The 24,937-nt window shown below is 39.6% G+C and overlaps 1 pseudogene; it reads left to right on the top strand.

Moving 5' to 3' along the window:
• Positions 1-20,921: 20,921 nt before the first annotated feature.
• LOC105496149 (HAUS augmin-like complex subunit 6) lies at positions 20,922-24,455 on the top strand (annotated as a pseudogene).
• Positions 24,456-24,937: the final 482 nt, after the last annotated feature.

Here is a 24,937-nt window from a genome sequence, read left to right on the forward strand (position 1 = left end):
GAAGGGGAAGGACTCATCACAGGGGAGAAGCTAGGTGGGTGCAGTCCATGGTGTCCAGCGAGTCCCTGGCCCAGTGCCCACAGCCAGCCACTCTTGTCAAGGGATAAATCCAGGCCATATCCATTAAGAAATATATCTGAACTTTTCTTCTTCTTTCTTCTTCTCCCTCTCTCACCCTCTCCCTCTCCCTCTCCCTCTCCCTCTCCTTCTTCTTTTTTTTGAGACAGCATCTCACTCTGTCACCCAGGCTGGAGTGCAGTGGTGAGATCTCAGCTCACAGCAACCTCCGCCTCCTGGATTTGAGCGATTCTGTTGCCTCAGCCTCCTGAGTAGCTGGGACCACAGGTGCGCGCTACCATGCCAGGCTAATTTTTGTACTTTTAGTAAAGACGGGGTTCTGCCATGTTGACCAGGCTGGTCTCCAATTCCTGACCTCAATGATCTGCCTGCCACAGCCTCCCTCATACTGTTGTTTTAATCTGCATTTCTCTTATCATCCTGTGATCAAAGTTTCTGAATGGCTTTCTTTCAAAGACCTGCAAGACCCTATGTGATTTCAACTCCCATTATATTTTCTCCGAAGTGCTGGGATTACAGGCATGACCCACCATGCCCAGCCAAGTTCTTATTTTTTTTTAACAGCTTTATTGAGATATAATTAACAAACAACAAACTTCCAGTGTCTAAAGTATGTAATTTGATCATTTTGACATGTATATACTCATGAAACCTTCATCACAATCAAGAAAGTGAACATTTCTACTACCCCCAAACATTCTTCATGTCCCTTAGGAATCCCTCCCTCCTGCCTCTCCTTGTCTTCTCCCTCCATCCCTAGAAGACCTCTGATCTATTTTGTAGATATAACTATACATGAGTTTGCGTTCTCCAGAATTTTATATAAGTGTAGCCACAGAGTAGGTACTCTTTTTTATCTGGTTTCTATAAGTCATTGGCATTATTTGAGATTCAGCCATGTAACATGTTTCACCAGTTTACTCCTTTTATTGCTGAGTAGTATTCCATTGCATGAGTAAACCACAGTTTATCCATTCAGACATTTGATTTGTTTCCAGTTTTGACTATCACAAATGAGGATGCTATGAACATTCATGTACAAGTCTTTGTGTGCAGATATGATTTTTGGTCTTATGGGAAAAAATACCTAGGAGTAGATTGGCTGAATTGCATGGCAGGTATGGTTTCCCACAGAGGTAGGGGGTATTCTATGACTTTAACATATTAGGAAAGTCTTTAACATATTAGGATCTGTTTTCCAGAGTGGTTGTATCATTTTCCATTCTCAATGTATAAGGGTTTCAGTTCCTTCATATCCTCACCAGTACTTGGTATAGTCAGTCTTTTTAATTTTAGTCATTCTAGTAATTGTACAGTGATCTGTTCAAGGCTGTGGGGGCCCACCTCTTGCATCAGCATGGCCTGGATGTGAGACATGGAGTCAAAGGAGATTATTTTGGAACTTTAAGGTACAATGACTGCCCTATTGGATTTCAGACTTGCATGGGGTCTGTAGCGCCTTTGTTTTGGACAATTTCTCCCATTTGGAACGGATGTATTTACCCAATGCTGGTACCCTCATTGCATCTAGGAAATAACTAACTTGCTTTCAATTTTACAGGTTCGTGGGCAGAAGTGACTTGCCTTGTCTCAGATGAGACTTTGGACTCGGGCTTTTTAATTAACGCTGGAATGAGTTAAGATTCAGGGGACTGTTGGAAAGGCATGATTGTCTTTTGAAAAGTGAGAACATGAGGTTTTGGAGAGGCCAGGGGCAGAATGATGTGGTTTATCTGTGTTCTTACCCAAAATCTCATCTTGAATTATAATCCCCACGTGTCAAGCGTGGACCAGGTGGACGTAATCAGATCATGGGCGTGGTTTCCCCCAGGCTTTTCTCATGATACTGAGTGAGTCTCACGAGATCTGACAGTTTCATAAGCATTTGGCATTTCCCCTGCTTACACTCACTCCGTCCTGCCACTCTGTGAAGAAGGTGCCTGCTTCTCCTTTGCCTTCGCTGTGATTATAAATTTCCTGAGGCCTCCCCAGCAATGCAGAACTGTGAGTCAATTAAACCTCTTTCTTTTATAAATTACCCAGTCTCGGGTATTTCTTCATAACAGTGAGTGTGAGAACAGACTAATACAGCATCTCATTGTGGTCTTATTTATTTATTTTTTTGAGACAGAGTCTTGCTCTGTTGCCCAGGCTGGAGTGCAGTGGCATGATCTCAGCTCACTGGAACCTCCGCCTCCTGGGTTCAAGTGATTCTCCTGCCTCAGCCTCCCAAGTAGCTGGGATTACAGGCACCCACTACCATGTCTGACTAATTTTTGTATTTTTAGTAGAGATTGGGTTTCACTATGTTGGCCAGGCTGGTCTCAAACTCCTGACCTCAGGGTATCTGCCCACCTTGGCCTCCCAACATGCTGGGATTACAGGCATAAGCCACCGCACCCAGCTGTTCTTAATTTCTAATTCCTTAATTAATAATGATTTTGAAAATCTTTCCACATGTAAAGTTGTTTTGTTTATACTATATAATTTGCATTTTCATATAAATTTTAAAATGTCAATTTCTGCATAAAATCTTACTGGTGTATTAATGGCAATTGCATTGAATCTATAGACCAATTTGGAGAAAACTGACATCTTCACAATATTGAGTTTTCCAGTCCATAAAAATGATATTTCTTTCTAATTAGGTCTTCTTAAATTGCACTCCACAATATTTTATAGTTTTTAATAAACAGGTCTTGCTTACTTTTTGTCAGATTTTCCCTTAGGTATTCCATATTTTTGATGCTATTATAAATTATAATTTTAAAATTTAATTTGATTGTTTATTGCTGACATATAGAAATACAACTGATTTTGTATATCAAACTTGTAGGCTACAACTTTACTAAACTCACCTATTTGTTCTAGTAACTTTCTCCTATACTCAGTGGGATTTTCTAATTTTTGTTTTATTTTATTTTATTTTATTTTATTTTTTTTGAGTCAGAGTTTTGCTCTGTTGCCCAGGCTGGGGTGCAGTGGCATGATCTCGGCTTGCTGCAACCTCCACCTCCTGGGTTCAAGCGATTCTCCTGCCTCAGCCTCCCGAGTAGTTGGGACTACAGGAGCATGCCACCACGCCTGGCTAATTTTTTGTGTTTTTAGTAGAGATGGGGTTTCACCGTGTTAGCCAGGATGGTCTGCATCTCCTGACCTCGTGATCCGCCTGCCTGCACCTCCCAGAGCGCTGGGATTACAGGCGTGAGCCACTGCACCTGGCCTGGGATTTTCTATATAGAGAATTATGTCATCTGTTAATAGAGTTTTACTATTTCCCCCAACCCCTGAGTCTTGATACCTTTGATTTCCTTTTCTTGCCTTATTGCAGTCAGTGTTGAATAGATGTGGTGAGACCAGACATTCTTCAGGAAAAAGCATTATGTCTTTTCCTATTTAGCGTGATGTTAGCTGTAGGCTTTTCTTTCATGTTCCTTTTCAGGTGGAAAATATTCCCTTCTACTATTTAAATTTTATTTCTATCAGAAATAGATTTTTGGAATTGCCAACTTGCAATTTTCTGTGTCTACTGAGGTGATTACATGTTTTTTCTTTTTTGCTTCATTAATACAGTGAATTACATTGCTTGATTTTCTTCTTTAAAAAAATTTAGTAGAGATGGGGGTTGCCCAGGGTGCTCTTGAACTCTTGGCCTGGAGTGATTCTCCTGCCTTGGTCCCCTTTTTCTTTCATTTCAAACACGAATAACTTTACTTTTTAAATCTATTTTAATGGATAAATAAAAATTGTATATATTATAGCATGCAACATGATGTTTTGAAACATTAACATGTATACATTGTGAAATGGCTAAATCCGGCTTATTAACATATGCATTACCACATACGTATCACTTTTTTTTGTGGTAAGAGCACTTAAAATCTACTCTCTTAGAATTTTCAAGTATATAATTCATTGTTACTAATGACAGTCACAATGTCGTACAATAGATCTCTTGAACTTATTCCTCCTGTCTATGCAATTTTGTATCCTTTGACCAACATCTCCCCAATCCTCCCCACCCCCTAGCCCTGGTAACCATCATTCTACTCTCTGCTTCCATGAGTCTGACTTTTTTAGATTTCACACATAAGTGAGATCATTTATTTTTCTGTGCCTGGCTTATTTTGCTTAACATAATGTCCCCTAGGTTCAAGTTCATCCATGTTGTTGCAAATGACAGGACTTCCTTCTTTCTAAAGGCTGAACAGTATTCCCTTGTCTACATGTACCACATTTTCTTTATCCATTCATCTGCTGATGGCCCTTAGGTTGATTCCATGTCTTGGCTATTGTGAATAATGCTACAACATTGCTTGATTTTTGAATGTTAAACCGACCTTGCATTTCTGAGGCATGAAGGATTATATATTATGTAGAATGTATTCTTTGGTCATGATGTATTATTTTTATATTTTGTTGGATATGATTTGCTAAAATTTTGTTTAGAATTTTTCCTTCTAGGTTCAAGATGAGCATTGCCAGTAATATTTTCCTTATTAATCTAGCTAGAGGTTTATCAATTTTCTTTCTTATTACCCCCACACTCATCTTACTAAAATTTGGCTTCTGTACTCATCCTGTCACTGCATGGCTAAAGTCACCTTCTTAAAACCCTAATAGTTACGTTTTTTGTTGTTGTTGTTTGTTTTTTGTTTTGAGACGGAGTCTTGCTCTGTCGCCCAGGCTGGAGTGCAGTGGCGCAATCTCGGCTCACTGCAAGCTCCGCCTCCCGGGTTCACTCCAATCTCCTGTCTCAGTCTCCCGAGTAGCTGGGACTACAGGCGCCCGCCACCACGCCCGGCTAATTTTTTTGTATTTTTAGTAGACCATGTTGCCAGATTGGTCTTGAACTCCTGACCTCAGGTGATCTGCTCGCCTCAGCCTCCCAAAGTGCTGGGATTGTAGGTGTGAGCCGCTGTGCCCGCCCAAGGAAGCTAATTTAATTCCACCTCAGCTGAATTGTTTACATTCGCCATACCACAAGTATAGGAATTTCAACTTAAATTAGGTCCACAATTGTAACTTAAAATGTCTTAAAAATGATTGCGCTAGGCAGGAGGAAACTTTTAGGGGTGATGGACAGGTTTATGCCCTAGATTGTGGTGATGATGGTTTCACAGGTGTATACTTATCTCCAAATTCATAAGTTGTATACATTAAATATGTACAGCTTTTGAATATCAATCATATTTCAACAAAGTGTTTTAAAAAACAATTGCTCCATGAGGCAGCAAAAAGAAAATTGGTGTTTTAACTAGAGATCTCAGAACCAGAGCTGTAGTAGATTATTTGCTAGTTCTCACAATTAAGCATACATTACAGTCTCCCCTGGGGGCTTGCTAAAACAGGTTGCTGGGCCCACTTTCAGAGTTTCTGATTCAGTAGATCTGAAATGGGCTTAAAAATTTGCACTTTTAACAGGTGATGCTAATGCTGGTGGTCAGGAGAACCACACTGAGGACCACTGTACTATAGAAAAAGTTTATATATTAGCCAGAATATCCGCACACTAATAAATTCTTAAGAGGCAACAACCATTTTTTAAATATATAATTAACAGTAATTGTACATATTTATGGGATACAATGTGATATTTCAATATATGTATAAATTGTATAATGATAAAATTGGGAAAATTAGCATATCCATTATTTTAAACATTTATCACTTCTTTGTGATGAGAATATCCAAACAACTCTTTTCTAGCTATTTTGAAATACACACTATATTCAACAACTCTGGTCATATTACCGTGCAATAGACCACCAGAACTTGTTCTTCCTATCTAATTATAGTTTTACACTTATTGACCAGTTTCTCACCTTTTCCCCTTTGTTCCACCTTCCCCATCCTCTGGTAACCACTATTCTACTCTCCACTTCTATAAGAACAACTTTTTCGATTCCACATATGAGTGCAATCATATAGTATTTTTCTTTCTGTGCCTGGCTTATTTTCACTTAACATAGTGTCTTCCAGGTTCATCCACGTTGCCGCAAATGACAAAATTTCATTCATTTTTTATGGCTGAATAATATTCCATTGTGTATATATGCCACATTTTCTTTTCTTTTTTTTTTTTTTTTTTGAGACGGAGTCTTGCTCTGTGGCTCAGGCTGGAGTGCAGTGGCGCCATTCCAGCTCACTGCAAGCTCCGTCTCCCAGGTTCGCGCCATTCTCCTGCCTTAGCCTCCCAAGTAGCTGGGACTACAGGCACCCACCACCACGCCCGGCTAGTTTTTTTTTTTTTTTTTTTGTATTTTTTAGTAGAGACGGGGTTTCACTGTGTTAGCCAGGATGGTCTCGATCTTGTGACCTCATGATCCGCCCGCCTCGGCCTCCCAAAGTGCTGCGATTGTAGGCATGAGCCACTGCGCCTGGCCCCCACATTTTCTTTATTCATTCATTTGTTGATGGACACTGAGGTTGACTCTATGTCTTGGCTGTTGTGAATAGTGCCGTAACAAACATGAGTGCACATATCTCTTTGACACATTGATTTCATTTCCTTTGGATATATACCCAGTAGTGGGATTGCTGGATCACGTACTAATTATATTCTTAATTTTTTGAGGAACCTCCAAACCGTTTTCCATAATGGCTGTACTAATTTACATCCTCACTAGCAATATGTGAGTGTTCCCTTTTCACCACATCCTCACCAACACTTGTTATCTTTTGGTTTTTTGACAGCAGTCATTCTGAATGGAGTGAGGTGATATCTCGTTGTAGTTTTGACCTGCATTACCCTTATGCTTAGTGATGTTGAGCATTTTTTTCATATATCTGTTGGCCATTTGTATGTCTTCGTTTGAGAGATATCTATTCAGGTTTTTTGCCCATTTTAGAATGGGGTTATTTGTTTTTTGTTGTTGAGTTCCTTACATGTTTTGAATGTTAGTCCCTTTTCAGATGTATGGTTTATAAATACATTCTCCATTCTGTAGGTCGTCTCTTTGCTCTGTTTGTTGTTTTCTTTGCTATGCAGAAGCTTTTTGGTTTAATGTAATCCCGTTTGTCTATATGTGATTAGATAAGCTTTTGTTGCCTGTGCTTTTGAGGTTTTGTACAAAAAATCCTTGCCTAGACCAATATTGTGGAACTTTTCCCCTATGTTTCTTCCAGTAGTTTTGGGCCTTACATTTAAGCCTTTAATCCATTTTGAGTTAATACTTGTATATGGTTAGAAAAAGGAGTCTGGTTTCACCCTTCTGCATGTGGATATCCAGTTTTCCCAGCACCACTTATTGAAGAGGCTATCCTTTTGTCATTGTGTGTACCTGGCACCTTTGTTTAAAATCAGTTGGCTGTAGATATGTGAATTTATTTCTAGGTTTTCTATTTTGTTCTGCTGGTCTATGTGTCTGTTTTGATGCCAATACTATATTGTTTTGGTTGCTATAACTTTGTAGTATGTTTTGAAGTCAGGTAGTGTGATGTGATCAGCTTTGTTCTTTTTGCTCAAGATTGCTTTTGCTATTCAAGGTCTTTCATAGTTCCATATTAATTTTAGGATCATTTAGTCTAAAGATGTAATATCCCTAAGGTGGATGGAAATCTGCTTTCTTTTATTTTTGAGAAATGCTTGTAAAAGGTATTTGATCATTTTACAGAAAACATATAGGTAAGTCATAGAATTTATCAAGTCTCATGGGATAGAGTACAGGCAATTGACAATTTTTACTTTTAGAACCACCATCACTTAGATACCCAAGAACAAAATCTGGCTGTTGATTGTTAAGTGAATCTGAATAGTTTTTCTAATGCCACATACTTTAATTAAAAAAGAAAAATAAGTTGGGAAATGCATCTTATATCATTGCCCATTTCATCATGCTTTGATATTGTATTATTAATCTTAACAGTTCCCAAAGGGCTTTTGGGAACTTAACTAACAATGGCTGAAATTTGCTACTCTATATAACTTCAGTGATACATTTATCATGTTAAATGACCAAAGGACATAGAAGAGTCAGCTTGAATGCTGAAAAAAAGGACAGAAGAAGAACAGCTGAAGGAAATCTGGATAAGATTATGTAGAGTACACATCTAGACACTATATGTAACAAATCTATGCACGAGTTTTAAAAGTTAAGTTTTAATGGAAGTAGAACATACTTCCAGAAATGTACACTAATTATTGGTATACAGCTGGATGAATCGTCTTAGAAAAAACTACTCATGTAACAAGGATTAGAAAACCTCTTCATGACCTCTTCCAGTCATTAATGTTCCTCTTCCCCTCCAAGGTAATGCTGTCCTGACTTCTAATACCATGTAGTAGGCTGAGTGTAAAAAAGGTTCCAATTTTTTATTCCTCCTGGGATCCATGCCCTTTGCTGTGTAATTTTATGATGCCTTCTTATTACAGTCAGGGAGTCTACCTCACCATTTTGTTCTGGGTTCATCCATGTGGCTTGCTTGTTAGTAAATGTGATTTCTTATGTAGGCCAAAGTTTATTTACTAATGTGTTAGTTTCTCTCCAAGTCACAACAAGGCCCGACCCTGCTTGGCTTCCGAGATCAGACAAGATTGGTCGCATTTAGGGTGGTGTGGCTGCAGACTAATGTGTTAGCTTCTAAATATGAGTTCTTTGTCATTCTTTTATTGTTAATTTCTAATTTTATTGATTATGTAGGGGAATACAACCTATATGCTATTTTTTTTTTTTTTGGCATGCAATTCTTTAATGAAGTTTTCTTTGTGGTCTTAAATGTGGGACATTTTTGCAAAGTTTTGTATGAGCTCAAAAGAATGCTTACTCTCTGTTGAGCATAGAAATGTCCAGATATAAATATATATTCAATAAATTCAAGTGTATTGAATACATTGGCCAGACCTTCAATGTGTTGTTCTCAATCAAGTGTTAACATTTGAGCTGAAGATCTCTAAATATTATTGTTGACTTATCCATGAAGTGCTGTCATTTGTCGTTTTGTAAATTTGAAAGCTGAAATAGTTGCTAATACGTTCTTGTAGCTCAAAAACAACAACAACAACAAATAATAGTAATAGTAACAATAATAATCTTTTAGAGACAGGGTCTCATTCTGTTGCCCAGGCTGGAGTGTAGTGGTGGCATGGTCACGGCTCAGTTGCTGTAGCCCTGACCTCCTGAGCTCTTGCCTCAGCTTCCCAACTAGCTAGGACTATAGGTATGCACCACCATGGCCAGCTAATTAAAACATTTTTATGTAGTAATGGGGGTCTCACTATGTTGCCCAGGCTGGCCTTCAACTCCAGGCTTCATGCCATCCTCCCATCTGGGCTTCCCAAAGTCCTGGGATTACAGGTGTGAGTCACTGTACTCAACCTCAAATATTTCTTTATCTGTACATAAACCATCTCTTTGTCATTTATTATACATTTTGCTGTGAATTCTTCTCTGTCACATATTAAGATTGCCACTCCAGTTTCCTTTCTTTTTCTTTTTCAGACAGGGTCTCACTCTGTTACCCAGGCTGGAATGTAGTGGCATAATCCCTCCCAGCTCACTGCAACCTCCTCCTGAGGCTCAAGTGATCCTGTCACCTCATCCTCCTGAGTAGCTGGGACTATAGGCATGCGCCACCACCCCTGGCTAATTTTTGTATTATTATTTTTTTTTTGTAAAGTTGGGGTTTCACCATGTTGCACAGGTGACTCCAGCTTTCTTTTAGGTTATATTTGCCTAGTGTGGCACATGTATCTGTGCCATTTAGACAACATGCTATTTGAGGTTTCCTTGTCTCATTTGAGAGTTTAAGCCTTTATTTAATGAGTTTAACCCATTTACACTTATTGTAAGTAAAATTTTATTAGAACTTATATATTTTACCTTATTCTATATTTTCCATTTATTGTAGGTTCTTTTGCTTGCTTACTATTTTCAATTAGATGGATAAAGGTTCCCTTAGTTGGTATAAAATGTATTCATTTTATTTTAATCCTTATTCTATAAGCAATCTTATAAAGCCCATGTCCATAATAATCTACCTTTATTGATATTTAAAACTTATCAATAATTATATCTTACCTCTTACCAAGGCAAGTACTTTAGCAGTGCTTTCATATTCTTTGGCTTTCTCTCCACTGAGCTTTGCTCATCCCCTCCCTTAACCATGGTGATTATCTAAAATTTATGGGCAATTATCGGATACATTCTTTCTCTCTTTCTAGTCTAATTTTATTTTATTTTTATTTTTATTTTTTTTTTTTTGAGACGGAGTCTCGCTCTGCCACCCAGGCTGGAGTGCAGTGGCCGGATCTCAGCTCACTGCAAGCTCCGCCTCCCGGGTTCACGCCATTCTCCTGCCTCAGCCTCCCGAGTAGCTGGGACTACAGGCGCCCGCCACCTCGCCCGGCTAGTTTTTTGTAGTTTTTAGTAGAGACGGGGTTTCACAGTGTCAGCCAGGATGGTCTCGATCTCCTGACCTCGTGATCCGCCCGTCTCGGCCTCCCAAAGTGCTGGGATTACAGGCTTGAGCCACCGCGCCCGGCCTCTGGTCTAATTTTAAAGTCAACTAGAAAATTGCAAGTAATTGGTAATTCTTACCTTTCATATATCATTTACAACATCCTTCTGTATTTGTTTCTCTTTTTGAGTTTTTCCTCCAGTCTTTATGTGGCAAGCATTCTGAGTCCTTCTATGCTTGAGAATATTTTTTATTATGCCCCTATATTTAAATAGCAGTGTAGATGGATATAAAGTTCTAGGCTAAAAGTTCATTTCCTTCACTATTTAAAGTATTTAGTTTTTCTTTCACACCAGTGTTACAGTCGAGAAGTTGCCACAACCCAAATTTTTCTAGGTTTGCATGAAAAAGTTCATTTGAGTTTTCTAAAGCTTTTATTTTTTGTCCTTGAAGGCAAGTGATTTCATCCAGCCATGTATGACCCACAGAGACTTAGAAAAGGTGCTCATGAAAAACAAAATAATACACTTACTCAACCTAGCAAATTGACTTCTAGGAACTTGTTTAGACATTTTTACCCAAATATATAAAAATGTATGTGCAAAAGGTCAGTTGTGGTTTTGTTTGTTTTATCAAAGATTTGGTAAGATTTCATTTTACACTCAATAAAGATTAGATGTATAAACTAGGATCTATCCACATGATGGAATAATATGTAACTTCCAGAAGCAAAGAGGCAAAATTTTATGTGCTGACAAGGAAGATGTCAAGAATATATTGCTGAATTAAAAAAATTTTAGAGCAATGTATAGTTACCTTTGTTGGTTAAAAAAGAAGTACAGGTACATATATATTTATGTGGATTTATATATGCATAGAAAAAAGGTTTTAAATGTTAGGCACAAGAGGAGAATGATACCTTGTCTAAAAATTATTCATGCCTTCATAAGCAGTAGTTTCAAAACTCTGGCCATTTGTTTGTGAAATCTTGCTGGAAATCATTAACAAAATCACAGAATTTTATGGTTGGAAAGGAGCAGAAAGGCTTGTGCTTTCTTCCACATAGCTACTCTGCAGATACTTTTATCCCAGAATAGGAGTACAGGAACTTTGTATGAAGTGATAATAGAACTTAATGTCCAAGAAAGGCCTCAGGACTCATGATTTGGTAGAGATTAGAAAGACAGCTGAAGTCAGACAGCCCCTCAGTTGGGTCATTGGTACATTGGCGCAAAGCACCATGTGCAATTTGGGATGCTGAAGTTACAGCTGAGTATGAAAGGGACTTCTCGTAAGACACCCTGCCCTACTTTATGATTCCAGGGATCCTGGCCAGATACACATTCCCAATATGGGGCCGTAGGTTTGTCCTAGGAGGAAAGCATTCTGATAAATTCAAGCCTATTTCAACTGTCCCTAAAAACCCTATCTCAATGGAGGAAAAGGTATTAAGTCTTCCACAGACAGTTCTTTTTCCCTTCTTCCTTGGTTCTGTTTACCTGGGAACATCTGGAACAGGACCAAAAATACAGTAAGAGCCAGTAGCAAGAATTTCATGATCTTTGAGAAGGATATGGCAGATCCAGGAGTTGAGAACATCCTGCAATGGGGCTCTGGACTCAGGTTTTTATTTGCTTCCATGGGGCGGAGTCCAGGGCATGAGTCATAGGTAATGATGCAAAGAGAGGTATAAAGGGACATTGATCCTTTGGCCAGTAGCATTAACTGATTATTCCCCACTCAGAGCTCTGTTCTAGATACACTGAGGGCAGGCAGAAGAATGGAAGAAAGGTAAAACTATCATGCAAGTATATACACAGAGGATCCACAAACCAGGAAGTCTACCTTCCTATCGGAGTGTTGGGATCTCTACTCATAGCTCCTCCCATTCTATCCTAGCACTCATCACACTGCATCAGAACCAACTGAAAACTCCTTGTTTCCAGAGCCAGGGGCTTAAACTTAGGGGGGGCTCAGAAAAGAATATTTTAGTATTCTTTTAATAATATTAATATTTTAATATTCTTTTCTGATGCACATATTTTTAACACATTAAAAAATCTTAAATCTGTTAAACACATCTTAATAAACCCATTTTTAGACAATGCATAACATCAGGATCTTTGAAATAAAATAGGTCAGACTTCCTTATTTTACAGATGGGAGCACTGAGGTCAAGAGAGGAAGAGTGACTAGCAGGCAGGAGAGTTGGGGAAAGGATGCTTATAACAGGGCCTGAAATGCCCTCTTCCCAGGGTAGGTGAAGGGCTGTGGGAATGCTCCTTCTGACACAGGCCTCCCGGAAAGAGTACAGTCACTTCTATGAACACCTACACACAGAGCAAACTTTGTGTCCAGCTGTCACCCAGGATCTACCTCAGTCTTGTTTCTCTTAGGGTTCATTTTCACCCTCTATCAGCCCCTGTAGAAAGGAGTCATATAAACATATACTTACATGCCTGCTTGGCCACAGAAGTAATAAAGCTTGAGAAGAGGGGCTTAATGTTATTTTTCTGAATAAATTTCCAGGTGGTTTATTTCCTTTGGTCACTTTTGTTTGTGATTGATTTCTGGCCTTAATGGACTATGGTCAGAAACAAGGGACTGATAATCTTTCGTTTTGGGAATTTAGAAATGATTTCTTTTTGCCAAAGTACTTGGTTCTTTCATAAGATATGGGACAAAGTCCTCTATTAAATTAAGCTTTTCACTCCCTTAATCAATGTAAATATTCTTACTTATTTTCTATTTACTTGAAGGGTAAAATACTCAGAGAACTATATTAAAATCCCCATGTGATTAAGCATTTAAACAAGTTCTTATATTTTTAGCAGTTTTTACATTACATACTTATTTTGTTGCTTTATTTCATGGTGCATACATTTCTATGTTGCCAAGGCTGGTCTTGAACTCCTGGCCTCAAGCAATCCTCCTGCCTTGACCTCCTAAAGTGTTGGAATTACAGGCATGAGCCATTGTGCCTGGCCACTGTACTGTGTTTCTTCCAGAATTGCAGATGAGAAGTCTGATGTTGGTTTGATTCTCTTTCCTTTGTTGGTATCTTGCATCTTTTGCCTAAAACTTCTGATATTGCCTTTTTGTCCTGGAAATACAATTTTTTTAAAAAGTAATTTGTGTCTAGATATGTGCTTTTTCTCACAGATATCCCTGGGACTTGGTGAATCCTCTCAATCTAAAAACCCATGTTTTCCCTCAGTTCTGAGAAATTTTCTTCTATTATGTTTCTAATTGTACCTTCTACTTTTTTCTTTCTAATTATTGAGCTTATTATTTGTAGAGGTGGCAGGAAAGTGTTCTTTAAAATACTTTTCCTTCTTTAAGAGTGTAGCAGGTTTTCTCATGAAAGCATGAGGAATGTGCAGGAAGCATTACCCCAGCTAACAATTTTCATTTCATTGTATTTTTGTTTTCCATTGTGAAATATCTTTTCCATTTCATCTTTTAGACCACCAATTTGTTACTACTGTGACCATCTTTTGTTTATTTATTTTAATACAATTTTAAACTGACCATAATGCTTTAAGTTATGTGCTTTTTTGTGCTTTATTTCTATTTCCTGGAAAGTCTGTGTTATGTTAAAAATTTAACTTTTCATGTGATTCTTCTATTAGTTTCTCTTGAAAGAGGATGTAGTAGGAGTAAACTGCTTTTGTGTGTACTTCATGACCCTTTGGGGAACTGCCTCTTTGTGGGGCTGCCAACCACAGGATCATAACTCCATAACCATTAGTGAGGACACAAGGGCCTTGGTGGGTGACTTAATCCTGGCGTTAGGATCTTGGGCAGAAAAAACCAGGGTCACATGCCTTTACCCTAGAAGCAAAATTGTGGCCTTCCTGTCTTCAGAGAAGGAGATGTGCTCTTTCGCTTTGACTCATATGACAAGGAATTACCTGACGATAAGTCAGTGCAGATTTTGGGCATCTAAACAGGTGAATGACCACAACTGCCTCTTCATTAATAAGTGACAGAGCCAGGATTCAGATCCAAGTCTGTCTGACACCAGAGTTTTTGGGCTTAACCATTATGATATACTTTCTGCAAAATATTCATCTTCTTTAAAAGGGACTATCCTCTCTTTGTCCAAGGCAATATTTCCCCTGAGCCTCTTGACACCATTATCTGTTGCTTCCTCTGGGTCTTTGTTCCATTAATCACTTCTCATCCCTTTGTATTTTCAACTTCTTACTCTTTATTGGATTCCTTTCCCCCCTAGACATAGTTCTCTTCTCTGCTCATTGTCCTGGTCTAGCCTCTGAAGAGTCAAGAGTAGCTATCATGTAACCATTGTATAACATTGTTTGTCAATCTTTTTTCTTAGATGAGCCACCATTCTGGAAAAGAAAGATAAAAATATGTACCTTATTGTGAGGATTCATCACATTAAAGGCTCAATATATGACCAAAGATACTACTGTTTTGTTTGTTAGATTATGAAGGCAAAGATGAGTTCCCAAGCATAAGTTCCTAAGCAAAAGGGTATTGATGTTGAGTTCACCTCTCTCTTGTGTACAGATGCTAAATATTACTCCCCCATAGCCCAATTCCTCTATCAAAGTTATGGGAGCAAACAGCCAGGGAGCACCTCCTGATTTAGTCTTACCATGCTGAGGCTGCTGATACCTGGGGCATGACAAACATTTAATTATCTATTGCTGTATTATAACCAACCCTAATATCTTAGTGGCTTAAAATGATAATATAATTCCATTATCTCTAACAGTTTCTGTGGGTCAGGAATTCAGGAGTGGCTTGGCTGGGTGCTTCCAGCTGTGGGTCTCTTATGAGGTTGCAGTTAGATGTTAGTCCTCTGAAGGCTCAACTAGAGCTGCAGGTTCTTCTTCCTCATGGTTGACGAGTTGGTGTTGGTTTTTGGTAGAAGATCTCATAGTTCCTATTCACAGGAAAATCCAGAAAAAGTGACTTTCAGGGAGTGAAAATCTCAAGAACCAAGACCATGAGGTGGAAATGACCTTAGTGAGTTTGCGGAACAGAAACATGGCCACTCTTTTTAAACATGTCTGTCTCCCTTCTTCATGAATGAACTCCCGTTGCCTTCAGGGAAAGGGTTTCATTCATACCTCAGCTCCTTCCTCAGTGCCTAACACACAGCTTTGTCATGGTGCCACATGTTCCCTTAGATGAAAATTCTTCTTCAGGCTCATCTTGTATATTTCTTGCCCAAGTGCTAGAGTCAGTCATTTTTCCAAGGAAGCCTGTTTCTTTTACTAGAGAATTTTATTAGAAACCAAGTTCTGGACACTAGATATTCCTATTGCTACAGGGGTGTCATTGCTTCTAGACTGTCTCAGCTGACAGAACAAAGAAATACATATGTGTATGTTAACTCACATCCCCAGGGAAAGTAACTTTATTAACTAGTATATGATGCTTATGTGCAGTCCTTTTTGCCTTTAGTCTTAGAGACCCCGTTCATTTCCCAAGTTAGTCAGGTCAGCTCTTATCCACTCATCTCCTTTCAGTGTGATTACTTCTCATATCTGTAACCCAGTAAGAGTCTTTTGTCATGGTCTGCCTTCTATCCTGGGACTCCCTGACCTAAACAATTTTTAAAATGTGCATAACTACTTTGCATACTTTGGGCTATAAAGTTCCATGGGTTTTCATAATGCGTAATGTCATGTATTCACCATGACAGTGTCATACAGTATAGTCTTACCATCCCCTAAATTTCCTTCATTTCACCCTCCTTCTTCCCCCCCAAGTTCCTGGAAACCCCTGGTCTTTTTACTGCTCTATAGCCTTTGCCTTTTTCAAATCACATATAATTGGAATCATACATTACGTAGCCTTTCATACTAACTTTCACTTGGATAAGAGCTAGAAGAATTCCTTGGAATACCAGGCAGAGTCTCTTGTCCTCTTCCCTTACTATCCCCCGAAGAAACAGAGTCTGTCTCTGTGTGGTGAACTGCCTGGAGCTGGGGAAGGGGTGACACAGACACTCCTGTGGTTACCACTACTGGGACTATGCTGGGTCAGACATGAAGCCAGCTCAGCACTGGGTCTCACTCAAGGCCTTTGGTGCCCATGGCCTTGCTACTGCTGACGTTCACTCAAGGCCCAAAGGCTTTTCAGTTGGCAAATGGCAAATCCAGCCAGGCTTGTGTCCTTTCCTTTAAGGCAGTGAGCTCCCCTCTGCCCCAGGGCAGGTTCAGAAATACCACTTGGGAACCAGGGTGTGGAGCTGGGAATCTACTTGGTGCTGTGCTCTACTGCAGCTGAGCTGGAACCCAAGCCACAAGACAAACTCCTTCCCACTCTTTCCTCTCCTTTCCTCATGCAGAAGGAGGGTCTCCCCATGGCCAACACTGTCCCAGGGCCATGGCAAGTAGTGCCTGGCTACTGCTGATGTTCACTCAAAGCTCAAGTGCCCTTTGGTCAGCTTGTGATGAATGCTGCCAGGCCTGGATCTCTCCCTTCAGGGCAGTGGGCTCCCCTCTGGCCCAAGGTGGGAGCAGAAATGCTGTCCAGAATACAAGGCCTGGAATCGGGGGCCCCAGGAGCCTGCTTGGTACTCTACCCCACTGTGGCCGAGCTGGTGCCCAAGCTGCAAGACAAAGTCCCCTTTAGTCTTCCCCCTCTTTTCCTCAAGCAGAAGGAGTCCCTCCCCATGGCCACCACAGCTGGAATGTGCTGGGTCATACCTGAGGCCAGTACAGCCCTGGGTCTCATGCAAAGCTTGCGGCAAGTACTGCCTGGCTACCCCTGATGTTTATTCAAGGCCCAAGGGCTCTTAACTCAGCAGGTAATTAATCTTGTCAGGACTGAGTCCTTCCCTTTAAGGCAGTGGATTCTCTTCTGGCCCAAGGTGTGTTTAGAAATGTCATCCAGGAGCTAGGTCCTAGAATGGGGGCCTGGGGACTTTGCTTGGTGCTCTGTTCTACTGTAGTTGAGCTGGTATCCAAGTTGCAAGACAAAGTCCCCTTTACTCTCCCCTCTTCTTGCCTCATGCAGAGAGAAGTCTCTCTCAGAGCTGCACTGCCTGAGGTTGGAGGAGTGATGTGAGCACTGCCTTGGCTGCCTCAGCTGGTGTCTCCCTAGGTCACATGCCCCCCAAGTCCACTGGCTCTGAGCCCAGCACAGCACCTGGACTTAGCCAGGAATTGCAGTCCTTGTGGTCTAGACTGCCTTTCAAGCTTATTTAGGACACCAGAGTGCTTTAGCCTGTGGTGGTGGGGCTAGGTGGAACTCAGGTTCTGACTGTTGAGATGGATGATTTGCCTCTGGCTAGGGGTGGTCTAAATGCTCCCTCCATGGGTGCCATCTGAATTCCACCTCATGTCGCTTTCTGCTGTGACAGGGCAGCACTGAGTTCCAATGCAAAGTCTTACAATCACTGCACCCCCTTTCTCCCAAGCACACAGATTCTCTGCACCATGTGGCTACTGCCAGGGGATGAGAGAGCAGTGGTGTTGGTAATTCAAGGCTGTCTTTCCCACACTCTTCAGTGCCTCTTTCCTTGACATGATGTTAAAACCAATCACTCACTTGATTTTTGGTTCTTATGAAAGTAGTTTCTTGCATGGTTAGTTGTTCAATTTGGTGTTCCTTTGAATGGGCGGGGTAGGGGGGAACAATTGTTGGAGGGTTCTATTCAGCCATCTTGCTCCATCTCCTCTCATTGTTAATTAGTGTAGATTTAATCTGCTTCCAGGAAAATGCGTGAGGTTGTGCCTTGTGTGTTTGGGAACCAGGATTGGTGCACAAAAGATCCCAGAGACAAAAAGCTTTAAGTTGAAGTATTGCTTGTCTTCAGTGTTGGGGAACTCCTGCTCCCTGGAGGTCAAATTTTCTTTTTTTTTTTTTTTTTCCTGAGATGGAGTTTCGCTCTTGTCGCCTAGGCTGTGGAGTGCAATGGCATGATCTCGGCTCACCGCAACCTCTGCCTCCCGGGTTCAAGTGATTCTCCTGCCTCAGCCTCCCAAATAGCTGGGATTACAGGTGCCTGCCACCACGTCTGGCTAGTTTTTGTACTTTTAGTAGAGACAGAGTTCGTCATTGTTGGCCAGGCTGGTTTCGAACTCCTAACCTCAGGTGATTCACCCACCTTGGCCTCCCACAGTGCTGGGATTATAGGCGTGAGCCACTGTGCGTGGCGAGTTCAAGTTTTAATTCACAGGATGTTCAAAGCAGTTGTGTAAGTGTTTTCTTTTCTGAATAGAATTTCATTTTTCATCCTTTTCTTTGGAAGTTAAGGGGTTGCTATGCAATTTACAGATGGACCAAATATCTATAGTTTCTTCTGTTGTTTGATTGTGAGACTTATTATTTTTTTTTTTTGGATGGGTGACCGTATTTTTTTTATTACTCAAATCAGTCTCCCCAGCATTTGGGGATCAGAGTTTTTAAGGACAACTTGGTGGGTGGGGGGAAACCAGTGAGCCGGGAGTGCTGATTGGTCATCAGGTCAGAGATGAAGCCACAGGGAATGGAAGATGTCTTCTTGTGCTGAGTCAGTCCCTGGGCGCGGGAGGGGTAGCGGGGTGGGGAGTGGGGCGGGGTGGGTACAACGGTGAGACTTTTTCCTATGTGTGAGCCCATGCAAACTGAGAAACAGGGAGTGGAGAATCCAAGAGGTTTCTCTAATCCTACCAACATGTCAATTTTTCTGATGCTTTCTGATGCTGCCTAAATAGATGACAGTTGCAGAAGCCATGTGACCCTTGAATGTTGGTGTGGATGTGATATGACTGAGGAGAGAAAGAGGTTTCCTTTAAAAGGCATCTCTACATTAGATAGGTGAGCCTGTTTGTGGAGGTTATTGGAAAGGGTGTAAAGGTTTTATTAACTTTCAGGGAAAAAAATTTTAAATCAAACCCAAATTCCAAGTGCCTTAAATTTGTTAGCCCTTCAATAAAAAAACTCTGCAGCCTGGGAGAAGGTGGCAAGTGTTTGGGAGCTGAGCCATCAATTAAACCGCGTAAGGTGTGCAAATTCATTAAGAAAATTAAAGAAATACGTCTTTGGAGGACTGAATCTTATAATAGGTTTGTACTTGAAAAGATTATTTGCAAATGAAGAAACTGAATTACTGAATTGTTTAAAACCTTTTAGTCATAAGGAATATTATACTCTTAGGAATAACACAAAATACATAAATAAAAAATGTGTAAAGAACCCTGTCAAAATCACAAAGATCCTAAAAATAATTTTAATGGTGTTCTTGTTTTCTCATATAAATACTTACTCTTAAAAATCTTTTCAGATGAGAAAAGGCAAAATGTAATTTTAGTTAAATGACCTTAATGTTCCTTCCAAGTACAATATGAGGAATAAAAGATATGCAAATTAACTTTAGGCGTAATGAGTAACCATAAAAAGGGTTATAAAACCCTTCCACAAAGATTTTAATATTATTTAGTTGAGGGAGAGATTTTATAGCTATATCCAGTTCCCATTAATACTCCCAAGCAGGGGAAACATTTTTATTTTTTGATAAAGTTTGGCTTAAAAGAAGTCTATACTTGTTCTCTCTGAATTTGCCTCAGTGGGAAATAAAAATACAAACATGAGATTTTTAGTTTATTTAAGACTTTTAATTTATTTATACTTTACAAAACAGTTAAATACCTAAATTCCTTACACTTCATTTGTAAATTGGATGTTTTTATTAATTATAATAATATTTAAATATATAAATAAAAACATAGGTCTTCAATTAAATTGAGCCATAATTTAAACCTATAGTGTATATAAATTTGGTTTTTATAAACTTCAGACAGTATTCTATTTATGTAGAGTTTATTCATCACTTAAACCAACTGGGGCCTAGTTTTATAATGTTCTTGTTTCCCTGTAAAATTGTTGTTATAAACTGTGATTTCATTATCCTTTAAAATTAACTTATGTTTTCTAAAATCCATCATTGATTTAGGAGCTTTAGAACAATTTAATATTTTGGCACTTGTAAATCTTTTTATCTTGACACTTTTAAGTAAGAGATGCAGAAAGTGAAGTTTATTGTTACCACATTATCTTCATTTTTAAAAAAAATCTATGTATTCTCATGGATATAAATTAATTTGTTCTTCAAATTACCCAAATGAAGGTAGTTATACCAAAGGATTATATACATTGTCCAAAAATGTGCTTGATAAGATACTTATGCTTTAAACATTAGAACTTTTAAGCTCAAGTTACATTGTCCTTTACTCCCTGTTTAGTTAAGAACATATTGTAGGCTTTGAGTAGCAGCTGCGGCCACATTCCCATGACAGGCTCCATTTTCTGGAGACTGTACAGCCTTGTGAGGTGAAATGGCTCCAGCGAGAGAGATGAAGGCAGTGGCAAAGAAGGGACCTCCGAGACCTCAGGCTGCCCATAAGGAGGGATCCTGAGGACCCTAAGAATCACTAAGGCTTGTGCTTTTTTTCTTTGCAATCACTGTGCCTACCACGAGGATGACCTTGGCCTGGATCACCTCTTTCCAGAACAAGCATCTCTGAATGTATCTGCAGGTGCTTTGAGCCTGGCCCAGCTTTGACCATGGCCTGCAGAGAGGGTGTCAAACACACACTTTGGAGTGAACATGTTTGATAACCCATACCGTGATGCCTTTCATATAGTTTCTTATTTTTTGTTTCAAATACTGGACGAGTCTCTCACCAAAGAAGTTTTTAAATTTTGTTGGCCTCCATTTGACCAAAAAAGTAATACCGTATTCAGGAAACATTGCTGTGAATGGTTAACAAGGATTTCTGCTGAATGTGGATGCTTTCCTCAAATTGTTGTTCACTATTTATTTCCCCTGGCGGTTCTGTTTATTCATCTGATGTAACATCTTGCAAGACTTGTTGTAATACAATATGTTAAAACCAATTCTAAAAATTCTTTATGTTTTGCAGACATTTAACGTGAAATCACAAGGTTTGCACAAGCACAATGCCAGATGCCATTTAGCACGTAAAAAATGTTTACAAATTTTGCAAAGAGCCGATTGTATTACCCCAAAATCTCAGGACAATGTGCAATTATTAGTTAGGTATGTCTGAAATTTGAGATCTAGATGTATAGAACCGCAAAACCAAATTAAAAAAAAAAAATGGAACCCTATGATTACCAAAGTAGTATAGAAGAAAAAACTCAAAAGGTTGGGCCTTTGTGAACTCAGTGAATGAAACACTCGTGTTTCTGGAAAAAGAGAATTTGTTAGTTCAGTCCTTAGCCTAACCGATGTGCTTTAGATGGAACTAATCTTATTAGTTGACTCTTGACAAAATTGAGAGACAAATGTGTCAGTTGCACGTAGGAAATGTTTATGAGGCTGGAAAATGGAAACTCTTAACAGTTATTCTGTTATTTAATGAAGTCTTGAAAGTAATGAAATAGGAAAGTCAGGCTGACCAAGCACGATTGACAATAGACCTTCACTACCTGGAAAAAGATGCCAAATTTCAGAGATAATCAGATCTGAAGCATATAAGCTATAGAACAAAAAGATCTCACAATTATAAGACATTCTATTGTTGAAAAGCAAGGGGAATGACATAGGAAGTGGAAAGAATTTCTTGGTCTGTCTTCCTTCACTCTAATTAAAGGTTGAACTCCAGTTGTGGGTCTTTTACCACCTATGTCTCCCCTTTCGTTTGGTCTTACCTCAGAAGTGCATGCAAAGAGTATTCTTTTTCAGTATCCTGCTTCGCTGGTATTGGCAGAATGATTTCCTGTGTTGCTTAATCAAAGAGAATTTATCATTGCCTGGATTCTCTTAGAAACCACTGTATCAGGCCGGGCGCGGTGGCTCAAGCCTGTAATCCCAGCACTTTGGGAGGCCGAGACGGGCGGATCAGGAGGTCAGGAGATCGAGACCATCCTGGCTAACACGGTGAAACCCGTCTCTACTAAAAAATACAAAAAACTAGCCGGGCGAGGTGGCGGGCGCCTGTAGTCCCAGCTACTCGGGAGGCTGAGGCAGGAGAATGGCGGGAACCCGGGAGGCGGAGCTTGCAGTGAGCTGAGATCCGGCCACAGCACTCCAGCCTGGGCGACAGAGCGAGACTCTGTCTCAAAAAAAAAAAAAAAAAAGAAACCACTGTATCAGATTTTGGCCTTAGATAGATAACCAAGAAAATGGTTGCAGAGGAGACAATGATACCTTGGGCTGTACATGATGCAGCCAACAGCCCTGCCTCTTTCTTGTTGCGGTCAGCTTCATCATCAGATAGAAACAATGTTACACCACTTGAAAAGGACAGGAAGATGAGAACTCCCAGAGAGACAAATAAAACAATTTTTAAGAAAATACCAGATTTTGAAGTGGAAGATTCTCCATTATCAGATGTTGCAAAGAACAGAGAGTAGTGCATTTGGAGGGTCTCTGCCAGTTAAAAAAAAAAGTGATCAGTTCCAAAAAAAGCAAGATCATCTGCTAGAAGAGGTTGCTGGAGCAGTTTTATCTGGTTCACCACAGCTCTGTGAAAGAAAATAAGTAAATTTAGGGGAACTAATTGACTCTCTAGGTTCTAACCTCTTCTTAACAAGGAACCAGATTTCCCATACTCAGAAGACTTGATAATGGAAATTAGGAGCTCATGGAGAAAAACTATTGAAATGGAAGAAAACAGAACTACAGAACCAATTGAAATGGATACTGAGCACACAGAAGTATTGCTGGGATCATTACCTGATTTGCATAATCAAAGAGAATTTAGCATAGTCAGTTTTCTCTTAAACTACTGTATGAGATTTTGGCCAGTCTCATTTGACTGAAATGAGATTGCAAGTGTGTGTCTCAGAAATATGCGGTGATCAGTCACATAGGTGAACCACCAACACAAAATCAGTCTGATTTGTTGAGTAAGAAAATAATTTGCGCTGGGGGCAGTGGCTCACACCTGTAATCCCAGCACTTTGGGAGGCCAAGGTGGGCAGATCACCAGGTCAGGAGATCGAGACTGTCCTGGCTAACACGGTGAAGCCCCGTCTCTACTAAAAATACAAAAAATTGGCCGGGCGTGGTGGCGAGGCCCCTGTAGTCCCAGCTACTCGGAGGCTGAGGCAGGAGAATGGCGTGTACCCGGGAGGCAGAGCTTGCAGTGAGCCGAGATTGCGCCACTGCACGCCAGCCTGGGCAACAAAGCGAGACTCTGTCTCAAAATAAAATAAATAAATAAATAAGCAAATAAGTAAATAAATAAATAATAATTCGCAAGCAAGATTTGGAATGTACAGCTTTACCAACCAAGCGCTCAGAAACTAGCCAAATAGACATTTTCCCCTGCTGTCAGCAATGGGATAGATGAGTTGGGTAGCAGTAAAGAGGAGTATATGAAAATACTGGACCATTCACAGGCTTCTTGTAACAAACCTTCCATGAATAAAACTATATTATGGAACTCTTTTCAGATATCAAGTGGAATTAGTTGTAAGGATATTGATTTTAGCATATTTGCATTTGGCATGAAACTTTTCTGGAGGAGGGTGGTTCCCTAAGTGTTAAAAGTTCCAGTAGTTTAGAATCCAGTTTAAACTGGAGCCAAGTAGTCCTGTGGACAGTGGCATTTTTCTAGGAGATGTTATGGGAGATGGACAGACTATTCCAGAATCAGACTTCAATTTATAGGCTGTTTGCAGTAGATATGAGGCTCTGAAGAAATCTCTTTCCAAGAAAAAGGAAGAATCTTACCTGTCTAATCTTGAAACACTTGAAAGACACAAACCAGAATTGAGCCCTACTCCCCAAAATGTGCAAACAGATGATATGCTTAACTATTTGGACACTCATGATTTGCACATTGAATATACAAAACTACCTTTACACATGGCTCTTGGTGAAAGAAAAGTCTCTTTCACCGCTAATTAAGTTTCCTCCAGTGGAACAAAGATTGACCACAATACCATGTAGTTTTGGAGAACTTCTACCTAATTCAAACGAAGAAGACATCTTGAGTAAGATCCTTGATGCAACAGAATCTCCGTCTGACTTGACAAGATGAAGCAATACAGAGTTAATATAACTATGATGTACTTAGACTGAAGCTATGCCACAGGATAGAAACTGATTTGTAAGTTAAATACATGTTGGAAGTATAACACTCTTCTTCAAGGTCTAAAAAATTCTAAATGCCTTTTAGCTTCCTGTAGTATTTTTAGGTAAGGAAAGTATGTTGAATTATTTCTCCTTGTAAGGATATGGGGTTGAAATGTGAAGTATTTGGAAAGCAAATGTCAAGCAATGGGAAGCCATTTTGATTTCTTGAGTACACTTGCAAGCATTAAGTAAATGACCAAAGTAGTAGTTTAATTTATTATAATTTCAGTTAATTAACATAACGATGTGTAGTTTTTGTTGTACCTTCACTAAGTGGTTAATATAGTAGCCACTGAAGTTACTGATCTTTCAATTTAAAGAAATATACTTTTATTGTTTTTTGTTTCTGTGTTTTTTTGAGACAGAGTCTCGCCCTGTTGCCTAGGC

This window comes from Macaca nemestrina, chromosome 15 (genome assembly GCF_043159975.1).
Source record: "Macaca nemestrina isolate mMacNem1 chromosome 15, mMacNem.hap1, whole genome shotgun sequence".
In the NCBI taxonomy this organism is placed as follows: domain Eukaryota; kingdom Metazoa; phylum Chordata; class Mammalia; order Primates; family Cercopithecidae; genus Macaca; species Macaca nemestrina.